Consider the following 13,485-nt stretch of genomic DNA (forward strand, 5'->3'; position numbering starts at 1 on the left):
TTGACTCCAGTTTCCTGTTTATGTGGACCCTGGGAAGCAACAGTGAAGGCAGAAGGGACTGGGTTCCCGCCACCCTCAGGAGAGCTCTAGATGGAGTTTCTGGTTCCCAGCTTTGGTACAGCCCAGTCCCAGCCATTGCTGGCAGATCAAAGTTATTTCCCTCTCCTCCTAGCTCTCTGTCACTCAAATAAATAATTTTTTTTAAAAAGGAAGAAAGTAAAAAAATTATAAACTTTTCTTCACTTTCTATCTCTGGTAGCAAAGAGGAAAGCCCCACAAAGATAGGTTTCTGATAGCCAAGCAAGCAAGAATAGCAAGGCAACTTTCCTGGTAGAGCCACTTTGTTTTCCACTTACCACAAAGAACCATCACTTTAAATAGGAATAGAACAAGACTGGTAATATACAAAATGTCTCAATCTGTACAGGGGTTAAACTAGGTTTTCACAGTAAGTGGAATGCTCAGAGAAACTGCAAACAAAAGACAATGTAACTAAGGTCCCTCAATGGGAAAACAGTGAGTTTCTGTCTACCACTCTGCCATTTTCATCATTTTTTGAATGAATAATAAATGCCACGTACTCTGTCTTCTTCTTATAACCTCCCAATTATACCAAATATTATTCAAGTTGCCCAAAACAGGACAATAGTTCCAGGAACTTAAGAATCAATAAGTCTTTAAACCAATGGTAGTTCACGTGAAAAGACTGAAAACAAATCTGCATCAGCTTCCTGACACTCAGTACAAACAGAAAAGTCATATTGCTTCATCATTTTTCAAAAACGTAAATTTGTGTATGCAAGTTTAGAATTCAGGCCAAAATTTGCTCATATTTACTCCCAAATATTGGGCTGGAGTCAAGATCAATTTACGTTCCTAATAAGCACATGCTTACTAATGCCATAGTGAAGTAGGTCTATATCTAATCACTCAGAAAAAGAGAATTCTGTGATATATACTAGATACAATGATGACGATACATGCTACTCTGGTCTCTTACCGAGAACTGTGGTTCAAACAGACATTGTGAAAATGAAGTAAAAACTTTGCCAAAATGTTCACTGATGCCCAAATCAAAACAAAATTCCCATAAAAGAAACCAAATACAATCTTATAATTATTTTAAGTTCAAACAAGGTTCAAATAGCTCAGAAATTCTATACACTTAAGTTTTCGGGACCTGAGTCCTGGGGCTGCTGTAAACATAAACGGAATAACTTGCCCAAGAGTCCTTACTTAGTAGCCCATCGCGGATCCCCAGGGAATACTCTGCAATCATCTCCAATGTACTTCAATAGATTAGGGTAACCTGGGCTTCCCTGTTTACAGGTGTCTCCACCTGCTTCCCTCAAGGAGGGGAGAGGCAGATCAGGGTAAGCAGAACACAGAACGAGACCGTATGCAAGCCAAACAACAGCCTGCAATCCAGTGAGATTGGTTCTTTTCCACTTGGGCTATTCTTTTCATTAATGTATGTACTACATGCTAAAGAATAGCAGATTCACAGAGCAGTACAATTTCTGCCCTCTCCGGTCTCTAGCTGGCTGACACGCGTTTTCTCCTCAAATAAACACATGCCTGTTGACGGATGCCTGTCTCGCTGTTGCAAACAAGAAATAACTGTCCTGTAAGACAAAACCTCTCTCTAAGGCTCCAGGCATAACCATACGTTGCAGTTAAAAGCACACTGGAACAACAACAAAAATCTCCCGGCACATCTGTCATTTAAAAGCACGATAATGAAAAGCTGTCGCTGCGACCCAATTTTAGGTCACAAGCCTTTTTTTTTTTTAAATTTTCTCTTCCCCATCCAGAAAGCGCAAACTTCAAAGGGAAGGGAATGGTGGCAATCAGAAATCGTTCTCCTTCCCCCTTCTTCTCCATCCCCCAAAAATAAAGACTGGAAAAAAAAAATAAAAACCGGACGCCGGCCGGGCCCCCGTAGAACTAGCGCCCGCGGGCCGAGGAGCGCAGAAAGCGGCCTCGGGGCGTCCCGCGCTCCCCGCCCCCGCCGCCTGTTTAAAATACCGAGCAGGTGGGATTCCGGGAAGCCACCTCCGACTTACGTAACGGGCTTGTCAAAACCGGGCTCCAGGACCTCCCCCTCCCCGCCCTCGCCCCCACCCCCAAACAACGAGCGCCCCAGGCCAGCCCGAAAAGGAGATCTGGAAGGCAAACACCGGAGCCCCCCGCGCGCTCGGCGCCCGGGGCGGGCGCGCCTCGCAGCAACGCCGCTCCGTGCCGGCGCGGACCCGACCCGCGGAGGACCGCCGGGCTCCGAGGAAGCCCCGGGCGGAGGTCGCGGCCGTCCGCGCCGCCAGCCCGAGCCCGGCCGCCCCGCTCCCCGCGCCTCTGGCTGTCACCTCCCGGGGCCGTGACAGCTCCCCACGCCGCCGCTAGCCCGCGTGTCGTCGTCGCCCCCGCACTCACCTCCCTGCTGGCTCCCGGGCGGCCAGTGAGTCGCGCTTGGAGAGCGGCGCCCGATCCCCCTCACGCGCGGCGGCGGGACACGAGGGGCTCAATGCCTCGGCGTTAAGCCCGCTTAGCTCATCCCCAGCCCGGCGCTCCGCCCTGCGAGGCACCCCCGCCCGCCCAGGCCTGCCGTCTCAGTCAGACGGGACTCCCCCTCCCCTCGCGGCCGCGGCTGCCTCCGCCTCCTTCCTCAGCTCCAGCCGCGGCGGCCGCCGCGAGCGGCGCCATCTTGGCAGTGACGGAGGAGGCGGGGGCGGGAACCGAGCTCGCAGGCTCCAATTGCAAGCCGACCTGACCCGAGGGGCCGGCGGGAGGGCCTGGTTGAGGGACGTGGGGTCCTAGCGCCGGCCCTGAAACTGGGCGGGGAAAGTGGGCGGGGCTGAGCCGAGGTCTCTCGTGACGTGTGGGATAGTTGGGGAAATGCACCGTGGTTCCCCACCTCAGGTCGGGAGATCCCGAGCCCCAGGCAGGCGTGGGCGAGGCGTACTCTCCCTTCCCCTTTCACCACCCGAGGCACGGGGATCCAGGCCTCGCCGAATGACCTGTTTCTTCCTCCCTGCCTCTGCCGGGAGTCCTCAGCCCAGCCCGAGCCCAGCGCGGCGCTCTGAACCGCGGCTCCCTCACCGAGGGCGTGCAGGTTCACCAGGAAAGCCCCCGAGGGGTTAGCAGCCTCCTGGTAGGTTTCCGTCTCGAGATAGACGGTCTGGTGACCCGGGGAATTCACGGGGGTTCTCTAAAAAGTACGTTGATAAAATACCTATTGGCGGCGGAGGCGGCGGCGGGGGGTGCCGATTACATTGGTTAACTGGATATGGCTCCACCATTAGTGGCTGTTGGCAGGCTGCCTCTGGAAGATGAGGATCATAAAGGTTGATGACCTCCCACGGTTGCTCCGAGGGATAAGTTCTGTGGTACATATGAGGTACTCAGCATCGTGCCTGAAAGTACTCAGTGTTAGATACTACTCCCTGGACCATGGACAGAAGAAACAGGCCCCTTAAAACGCCCAGGTTTCGAGTTAGGGTTCCCAACCTGCACGAATAGGCACCCATCCCTTTTACTAACTCCACTTCATGCATCGTATTCAATTGTCAATCAACAGTCGTTGAAATGAAGGGACACTGGTGGTGAGGGAAACACAAAAAAATCTGCCTTCAGGGAGCTACAGTTTAGTGGGAGAAAAAGGACAATAAATATGTCATCCTATTTTGAGGGAAAACACGCCTTAAAAGTTATGAAAGAGGACCGGCGCTGTGGGGCAGTGGGTTAACCCTCCGCCTGAGGCGCCGGCATCCCATATGGACATCGGTTCGAGTCCCAGCTGCTCCTATTCTAGCCAGCTCCCTGCTAACGCACCTGGGAAAGCAGTAGAAGATGGCCCAAGGCCTTGGGCCCCTGCACCTGCGTGGGAGACCCGGAAGAAGCTCCTGGCCATTTGGGGAATGAACCAGCGGATGGAAGACCTTTCTGTCTCCCTCTCACTGTCTGTAACTCTACCTCTAAAATAAATAAATAAAATCTTTTTTAAAAAAAGCGTTATGAAAGGAATCCTGGGACAGCAAATAACAAATAACAAGATGGCTTTAAAAACCAGAGTGATCAGATGTAGAAGGCTCTGGGGAATTGCGTAAGGCCGAGGGACAGACTGTGCAAAGGTCCTGCAGCAGGCGAGAGCTTGGCTGTGGGAGCTGAGTGGAGTCCTTGGTGCTAGGGAAATCGGTTTCTCCAGGAGGAGTCTTGAATGAGACTGGAGGTGCTGAGGGCCTAGGAAGACAGAGAAACAAGATTGAGTTTTACTCTCATTGCAATCGGAAGGAAGGATTTTGAGTAAGGAGTGGCTGTTAGGCACAGGAGTTGGGATGAGTGAGGTTTGCAGTATGACATCTATATTTGTATTTCAGGCAAAATGTGGGCCAAGAAACTGCTTTTAAAGAAAAAAAAAAAAAAGAAAAACTTGAGTTGAGCTTCCTTAACACTAAATCAGCCAAACTACATCCTCTGATCTTCATTTTCCTGGTTGTTAAAGTAAGCATCACATTTCATGTACAGAAAACACTATTTTCATTGAAAATTGTTAGATACTGTAATTTAAAAAATATATTTATTTATTTATTTGAAAGGCAGGGTTACAGAGACAGAGATCTTCCATCCACTGCTTCACTCCCCCAAATGCCCACAACAGCTGGGTTGGGCCAGGCAGAAGCCAGGAGAAAGGCACTCCATCAGGGTCTTCCACAGGCATGGTGGGGACCCAAGCACTTGGGCCACCACCATCTGTTGCCTTCCCAGGTGCATTAGTAGGAAGCTAGATTGGAAGCAGAGGAGTCTCTAACCAACTTCCTATATAGGGTGCAGTCATCCTACGCCCAGTGTAACCCACGGCACCACAACACCTACCTCATAAATGTAAATTTTTCATGCTATGGTTCCAAGTGTATTTTCAACTGCTCAACTTTGCATCTTTAATAAGATCTGCTGGTTATCAAAGCATGAATTTTTAAATTTCTGTTGTAAAATACACAGCATGAAATTTATCATTTTAATTTTTTAAAGATTTTATTTATTTATTTGAGAGGTAAGTTACAGATAGTGAGAGGGAGAGACAGAAATGTCTTCCGTCCACGGATTCACTCCCCAAATGGCCACAATGGCTGGAGATTCTTCAGGAGCCAGGAGCTTCTTCCAGGTCTCCCACATGGGTGAAGAGAGCCAAGCACTTGGGCCATTTTCTACTGCTTTCGCAGGCCGTAGCAGAGAGCCGGATTGGAAGAAAAGCAGCCGGAACTAGAACCGGTGCCCATATGGGATGCCAGCACTGCAGGTGGAGGATTAACCTACAACACCACAGCGCCGGCCCCTCATTTTAATCTTTTCCAGTGTAGAGTTTAATGATGTTAAGTATGCTCACATTGTGTGCAGCTGTCACCCCTATCCATTTCTAGAACTTTTTATCATCCCAAACTGAAACTGTACCCTTGAAACACTCATTCCTTGTTGTCTCCCACCTTGAGCTGCTGCCACCTACTAGTCTACTTTCTAAGACAGGTTTTTTGCTTATTTGTTTTGGTTTTTTGGTGATGGTGGGGAGGTTATTTAGTGAGATTTTTCTCCTCATCCCCCAGAAACGGCACCCAAGCTTCATGATCAGTGGGATTATTGGCTCCAACTGGAGGGTTCAATGCATCAGTTTAGAAACCACCACCACACAAGAAAAAAGAATTAGTGTATGTTTCCAGCTCAGATGGCTACCTTAGGACTAGTGAGGAGTATTAATACAGGGGCAGTTCATTTTTAGCACTGAAGAACTGTTGCATACCCATCACACACACTCTGTGGCCTTGTGAGTGGTGCATAATGACCCAGAAAACAACCCGCTCCTCCTATTATGTGCAACTGCTATAAATTAATGCTATTAATTTTCATTAACGAATAAATAACTCCAGCCCTGCATACATTTAATTTCAAAATCATTCTTTGAAAAGGACAGAAAAGGAAGCAAGATTCTGCCACATTTCCAAAACCCAAGCATTCTATAAAGTAAAGTGTTGAAGTTCAAAAGATCAAGATTTTTTTAAAAATTTAAAATTTTTATTTTATTTGAAAGGCAGAGAAAGAGAGAGCGTGCTTCTATCTGCTGTTCATTCCCCAAATGCCCACAGCAGCCAGGGCTGGGCCTTGCAAAGCCAGGAACTCAATATAAGTTGTTCATGTGGGTGGCAGGGTCCCAAGTACTTGAGCCATCACTGAATGCCTTCCAGGGTGCACATTAGCAGGAAGCTGGAACTAGAGGAGTGGAATTAGGAACCAGGTAGTCTACTATGGGATGCAGGCATCCCAAGCGGCAGCAGCCACTGTGGCAAACACCTGGCCCAAGACCAAGATTTTGACCTCAAGGCGCTGTTTGAAAAAGCACATCCTGGATGTAGCACTTTAACTCCATTAAACCAAAAGCTAAATATCTGCTCCTTCCTGTTGCCAGCATCATCCAGTGTTTTATCTCCAGTGATAGAACATGACCACCAAGTGATTGCAAGAGGGGATCATAGTATAAAGGACACAAGGAAATTTTGGGGGCTGATGGAAATATTCACTTTGATTGTGGTGATGGGCTCACTGGTATATACATATGTCAGACTTATCAAGGTGCACACTCCAAATATGTGTAGTCCTCTCTATGTCAATTAAACTTCAATAAAGCTGTAAAATTTTTTCTTTAATGTTCAATCAGGAACCTCTCATTCTTTCCCCCATTGACAACAAATGTAGCTTCTCATTGGTCTTAAATGTTGCTAGACCTATCCAGTCAATTCCTCCAGAGTAGCTTGGCATAGCTCGAAATTTGACTAGTAGCAAAAAGCATTCTTAGTTGGCCATAACAAGTGAATATTTTCATGTCTACTACAGAATATCAAAACATTATAGACACAGAGTTACACAGTTTACAGCCAGAGACTCTAAAATGTTTCAAAAGCTGAAAAGTTTTGAAATGTTCTCTTTTTAACCAAAGGAAATGATTTCTGAACCAACAGTATGAAAACAGAAAGGGGCGGGTCTTTCACCTCGTGGTTAAATTGTGCCTCTGTGCCTCAAAGGAGGACTTGGGGTCAATTCCTGATCCTGGCTTCTCGCTCCAACTTCTGGCTTATGCTGACTGTGGAAGGCAGTGAAATGGCTCAAGTAATTGGGTTCCTGCCAGCCATATAAAATATCTGATTTGTGATCCCAGCTCCTGGATCCAGCCCAGCCTAGCCCTGGCTATTGCAGACATTTAGGGAGGGAACCATCAGATGAGAGAACTCTCAGTCTCTCAAATAAATGAAGTAAAAAAAAAAATTAAAGCAGTAGAGGCTGACATTGAGGCACAGGATTAAACTGTCTATGACATCACATCCCATACTGGAGTGCCGTTCGAGTCCCAGTTGCTCCGTTTCCAATCCAGCTCCTGGATCAGCAGACTTGGACCCCTGCTACCCTCATGGCGGACCCATATGGAGTTCCAGGCTACTGGTTTCAGCCTGGCCCAGCTCTGGCTGTTGTAACCATTCGGGAAGTGAACCAGCAGATGGAAGATCTCCCTCTGGCTCTCCTTTCTCTGTCACTCTGCCTTTTAAATAAATAAAATAAATCTTTCTAAAAATTTTTAAGCAGTAGAAAACCAAAAAGCAGTATTTGTGCACTCAGAAAGTCTCTTTAAGTATTTCAATGCCTTTACCAGTCATATCAGGTACTCAATACATCCAGGCATGTGTCACTGTAGTCACAGTTAAACTTAAACCCTAAGTGTGATTTGGGCAAGGGATTCCAACAATGAATACTTGAGTCAGACAGAAAAAAATGTGGCTTCTAAGTTTCATCCCCATGCCCTTTCTGAGATTATGTCATCTTTTACATCTAAAACTCTATTTGGCTTTCTTTTTTTTCAAAATTTTTATTATTTGTTTGAAAGGCAGAGAGACAAACACGGACAGAGAGAGATTCATCCACTGATTTACTCCCCCACCTGCCCACAACAGCTGGATCTGGGTCAGGCTAAAATCAGGACCCCCAACTCAATCTGCATCTCCCACATGGGTGGCAGGGGCCCAACTACTTGGGCCACCACCTGCTATCTCTCAGGGTATGCATTAACAGGGTGATGGAATTGGAAGCTGAGAAAGAGCTTGGACCCAGGCTCTCTGATAGAAGAGGCAGGCATCCCAAATGGAGTCTTCGCCACTGCTCCAAATGCCTGCCCCTATATTTCCTCAAAGTTATTTTTAAACACTATGGTTTGAATCATGCATGAAAGAAAGCTATAAAACCAGTAGTCACTTAAAGCACTGGAAGCTGAAGCTATTGTACAGCCTAATCTCCACCTGCTAAATCCATGCACCTTAATTGTTATACCAGAAGTTTCCCCTGTCTTTAAATGGAAACTTGGAACCTCCTATAAAGCAGGCCTCATTATCTCTGCTACAGGGCTTCCTTATTGCGAGAAAACCTTCCACCAAGATTTTGTAGTCCTTCCGAGACTCTGGATGTGTCCCAAAGCAGAACACGCATCATTGCCAAGTTGTATTCATTGCGAAACGGTATTAAGAATGGCATTCCAAGGTCTTCAGTCCACAAACTGGAATTTATTAGCCATGTGGTCAAATTATCAACTCATTCTTAAAAACACAAATATGATGAAATTATTTTAGGAAGTCAGGTTAACTAGAGAGCTTGCAAGGATAATGGTAAGAAATGCCATTTTAGAAGTGATACATTCTATGGCGGATGTCCTAAATAGCACTCTGGCCTCAGAATCAGCCCTAAAGGCACTCGGATCTGGCTGAAAAGCCCATGAGAGTATTTCAGGCATGGAAAGCCAAGACACTCTGGCAAAAAGATCTCTGTGAGTGAGATCCCAGTGGAAAGAACAGGTCTTCAAAGAGGGAGGTGCCTTTCTCTGAAGGGAGGAGAGAACCTCCACTTTGACTATGACCGTGTCTAAACAAGATAAGAGTCGGAGAACTCAAGGGGCTTCCATAGCCTTGGAAACTCATAACTGGTGCATAGGGAGATTACTGATGCCATAAACAGGAGTGTCAATTGGTAAAGTCAACAACAGGAGTCACTGTGCACTTACTCCTCATGTAGGATCTCTGTCCTTAACGTGCTGTACACTGAGGCTTAATGCTATAACGAGTACTCAAACAGTATATTTCACTTTGTGTTTCTATGGGGGTGCAAACGATTGAAATCTTTACTTAATGTACACTAAACTGATCTTCTGAAAAAAAAAAAAAAAAAGAAATTATCAATTCCCAACTTGACTCTCACTGGGATTAAACATGACAATAGGTCTGATCTGATTTCATCATCATTTAAAAAAAATCATCTATTATTTTTCACTTTATGTTTCTGTGTGGGAGCAAACTGTTGAAATACTTACTTAAGGTATACTAAGCTGATCTTCTGTATATTAAGATAATCGAAAATGAATCTTGATGTGAATGGAAGGGGAGAGGGAGTGGGAAAGGGGAGGGTTGTGGGTGGGAGGGACGGTATGGGGGGGGAAGCCATTGTAACACATGAGTCGTACTTTGGAAATTTATATTCATTAAATAAAAGATAAAAAAAAAAAAAAGAAGTGATACATTCTAAACGTGATGCTTGAGGGGAGTGGCCAAGGACAGGAGAGAGACAGCAGCTGAGCCCCTGCTACCCCTGCCCTTTGGGTGGCCGTCTGAGAAGTCATCCTGACTCAGCACTTCTTCACGACTTTGCAAATTATCACTCCTCAACATTCTCCTCAAGTCAATCGCCGTACCCCGTCAACAGCCCCTTATAAAATTCAGTTTTTACTTTTAAAATTATCTACAAAGTTATTTTTAAATAATGTCTTCTTTACTGTCACTGTTCACAGCAAAGTGTGCCCTCTGACTTTAAGTGCTGAAACAATATTTTCATACCTTTTTAACAAATCCATTTCAGTTAGCACTCATATACAAAATACTGTGCAGAGACAGAAGGAGAAGAATGATAGACAGGCGTACATTAGGGGCAGAAGGCGGATTCCCAGGCACAGAATTTCAATAATTAACAGCAGACTATGACAAGTTCTACAACAGCTGGAGAAACTTGCTGCTGTGGGAGCCCAGGGGATCTGTGTGATTATTGAGGGTGACAAGAGGATGGCATTTGAACCAATTCCTAGACTTTCTCTGAAAGGTGAGGACATCATTGTCAGGGGCTGAGGGTGGTACATGCAAGATAAGCTTTTTTTTTTTCTTTAACCTTTAATCTTTGTGACAGATTTAACAAATGAAAGAGATGCTCATAAATGGTTCCAATGCTTTGACTCTCTTTGGGAGTGGCCAAAGGTTCAAATAATTTGGGAGGATGGAGAGCTGTGCTGACTTGCAGGAAATGAGTCAGCTTTTCGTCTGTACTGCTGTTACAGCTAGGTTATTTGGGAAACATGAAGCTGAACAAATCAGACACCGTAAGGCCTTTCTTTTTATTGATTGGCCCAGACATGCATCCTGCAAGGGCACACAACACAGGCACCCTTTTCATTGTCAAGGTTTGAGGAACGCTGCCAGCAAAAAGGGAAACACCTGCAATTCAGAAGAATAAACTTACACACACACACACATGCACATGCACAAAGCACACATGTGTGCACGCTCAAGCACACACACTTCTGTTTTTTATATAATCCCTCGGAAAAGGAGACAGACACATCTGCAGTTTACCTCTCTCTCCTATATTAGGATTATACTCGGTCTTCAAAAAAATTTTTTAAGTTAATAATACATTTTTATTTAAGGAAGTCCCCATGTTGCAATCCCTTCCACTGTCCAAAGTCATCTAGTTAGCTCTTTTAAATCTTCAAGCCCTTTTGAACAAACTGATGCTTAATTCACAGTTTTCTTATCAGCCCACAACTTCTGATCTGTTAATAATCCTCACGTGAATTACATAATAACTTCAAAATTCTACCTAAAATCTTTGGAATATAATTTCTTCAAGCAATTTACTCTTGGGTTTTTATAGAGTAAATGTACTTGCCTGATTCTTGACACACACACACATGCGAATGGCTATATTTTTTTCCTAAGCCATCACTCAAAAATAAAACTATCTAGGATATTCCAATACATTAAAATACACCTTCAACTCCAGAAATGTTCAAGATAAGCCTTAAAAAAAAAGAGCCACGTTGACTTACTATCTCAACATGAAAATTGGAATACTAAGATCTTTAAACCTAAAACCAGCCCTTCTGGCTATAAATACTCCACCCATCACTTTTAACTATGTTAGGCATCCTATTCCTACTTGTATGTATCAAAACTCATACTGATCAATGAGTTTTGGGTTGCGAAAGAGGATTTATTTTTTGTACCTGTATCTCAGTCTTTGTCCAAATTGGACAAAAAACATATGCCAAATGCAGAAAAAAATTCTATGGAAAATGCATGTTACATAAAATTTATGCATGGCTTTCAAACTTTTTGCATCCAAATACATTTATTTTTCAGTTCAATTTTCCAATTTAATTCAAATTCTTTAAAGTCCTCTCACCTATTAACTGCCTCCAGATAGCTGGGAGTTGGGCTGGAACTCTATCCAGATCTCCCACGTGGGTGGCAGGGACCCAAGCACTTGGGCTACATCTTCCACTGCTTCTCCAGGCATGTTAGCAAGGAGCCAGATTGGAAATGGAGCAGCCAGGACTCAAACCTATGTTTATATGAGATGCCAGCTGTGGCTTTACCCACTGCACCACAATGCTGGCCTCTTAATTTCTTGATTGTTACTCATCATTCAGCTAGTCACAAAGGTCAGCACCTGTGAATCATAGTGCCCCCTTTTGCCTCATCGTGGGCTCTTAAGCAATGATTGAAGCCAATTGATGACCTCTGTAACATCAATAGTATTCTTCCTCACCTTTCCATCTGCACTCTCACTGACCTAGCTTACACCCACGTCTTTTTATATTAACAGCTGTCATCTAATTGGGTTTCCTGCCTCCTTTCTTTCCTCTCCTCAATCCAACCATCCCTGGATGGCTATAGAAGAAATGTGACCAGTTGTTCCAGTCCTAGTAGGAGGTTGCCAGCTTCCCTCTCTCCTTTCGTTCTGAGGAAGTTCATCAACATCCAGTCTTGATGTTACCTAAGAGGAGCAGCCCATTAGTGGGTGTCCCCGTCTCTCCCCTGCTCCTCTCCAGTATATCTGAGAGAGATTCTCATTTGGAACACTTTCAAACTGCAAACACAAGATCTTAACTGAGAGAAAGCGTTTAAGGCTCTGCTGCCCAGGCAAGCACCTGATCACCTTTCTCACACACGTGCATACAAAGTATTGATCAGTGCTATGGTTTGAACAACACTGGGCTCTTGAACTCAGGCAGACATTGAATCCTCAGTCATGGGTTTATGATACTAAGAAGGTGAAGACTTAATCCAATTATCGTGTTCAGCAGGTGAGCTTAGTAAGAGCTTCTTGCTTAGTAGGCGATCACTTAGGGGCATGCCCTCAGAAAGTAGGTCTCCCAAGAGCATTGCTTATGAAAGCCTGAATCCAACCCAGCCATGCTGTCTGCTGCTGGGGTCACCACCTGGTCTTTCTTCTGCATACACTCCTCTCCATGTGCTGCTCTGTGCCGCTTCAGGGCCCTGCCAGCAAGAGCGCTATCAATGGAAGCCAAACGAATGGGGCTGATGACCTTGGACTGTGAACCTCCAAACAAGTGAGCTGAAATAAACCTCTTTCCTTCACAAGAAAGAGCTGACTAATATAATCAGTTATATCAAGGGCAAAGTTAACCCAGAAGGGAAAAACTCTTAACAATTAGCTTATTCAACATTTGGAAAGTAATAGCCTTTTAATAATGAATATTTAATTTTAAAACAAAGAAAAAAACCTCCCAAGCCCCTTGAAAGGCTGTTTTCCTGTTAATTAAATAATTCTGGGGGCTGCTGCTGTGGCGCAGCAGGTTAAGGCCCTGGCCTGAAGCGCTGGCATCCCATATGGGCACCAGTTCTGTCCTGGGTGCTCCTCTTCTGATCCAGCTCTCTGCTATGGCCTGAGAAAACAGTAGAAGATGGCCCAAGTGCTTGGGCCTCTGCACCCACGTGGGAGACCTGGAGGAAGGTCCTGGCTCCTGGCTTCAGATTGGCGCAGCTCTAGCCATTGCAGCCATCTGGGGAGTGAACCAGCAGATGGAAGACCTCTCTCTCTGTTTCTACCTCTCTCTGTAACTCTGTCTTTCAAATAAATAAAATAAATCTTTAAAAAATTATATAATCCCACAAACTGTTTTAGGTTCTCTAGTCTCAGCATTACTTTACTCTCTCCTAGGAATTCGTCTACATTCTCTATCCATAACCCTGCAAGGTTTCAAACTTGTTACAATTATCTTAATAGCATCTTTTTTTTTTTTAAAGATTTATTTATTTATTTGAAAGTCAGAGTTACACAGAGAGGAGAGGCAGAGAGAGAGAGAGGTCTTCCATCGATGGTTCACTCCCCAATTGG

The 13,485-nt window shown here is 45.0% G+C and overlaps 1 protein-coding gene, 2 long non-coding RNA genes and 1 other non-coding gene across 18 annotated transcripts in view; 1 reads left to right on the forward strand and 3 right to left on the reverse strand.

Moving 5' to 3' along the window:
• Positions 1-3,770, reverse strand: part of DENND4A (DENN domain containing 4A) — a 132,046-nt gene extending 128,276 nt beyond the window's left edge. For 7 of the 15 annotated variants that reach the window (XR_016218270.1, XR_016218271.1, XR_016218269.1 and 4 more), the window contains exon 1: positions 2,431-2,714. The gene's annotated coding sequence lies outside the window, so the exon portion shown is untranslated. Of the gene's footprint in view, positions 1-2,430; positions 2,717-3,229 lie in introns of those variants that run through there. The other 8 variants (XM_051821822.3, XM_089310590.1, XM_051821824.3 and 5 more) reach the window with 4 other exon arrangements.
• Positions 2,845-4,005, forward strand: LOC138844705 (uncharacterized). Its single transcript, XR_011380940.2, has 2 exons — positions 2,845-3,148; positions 3,809-4,005. It is a non-coding gene; the product is annotated as an uncharacterized LOC138844705 (long non-coding RNA).
• A 30-nt stretch (positions 4,006-4,035) lies between these two features.
• LOC138844706 (uncharacterized) lies at positions 4,036-11,737 on the reverse strand. The gene is made up of 2 exons (XR_016218283.1): positions 11,527-11,737; positions 4,036-4,236 (listed from the first exon to the last, which is right to left on the reverse strand). It is a non-coding gene; the product is annotated as an uncharacterized LOC138844706 (long non-coding RNA).
• On the reverse strand, positions 11,270-11,397 carry LOC127484052 (small nucleolar RNA SNORA40). Its single transcript, XR_007910833.1, has one exon. It is a non-coding gene; the product is annotated as a small nucleolar RNA SNORA40 (small nucleolar RNA).
• Positions 11,738-13,485: the final 1,748 nt, after the last annotated feature.

Source organism: Oryctolagus cuniculus, chromosome 12 (assembly GCF_051225735.1).
Source record: "Oryctolagus cuniculus isolate XC-2025 breed Fujian yellow rabbit chromosome 12, ASM5122573v1, whole genome shotgun sequence".
Lineage (NCBI taxonomy): Eukaryota > Metazoa > Chordata > Mammalia > Lagomorpha > Leporidae > Oryctolagus > Oryctolagus cuniculus.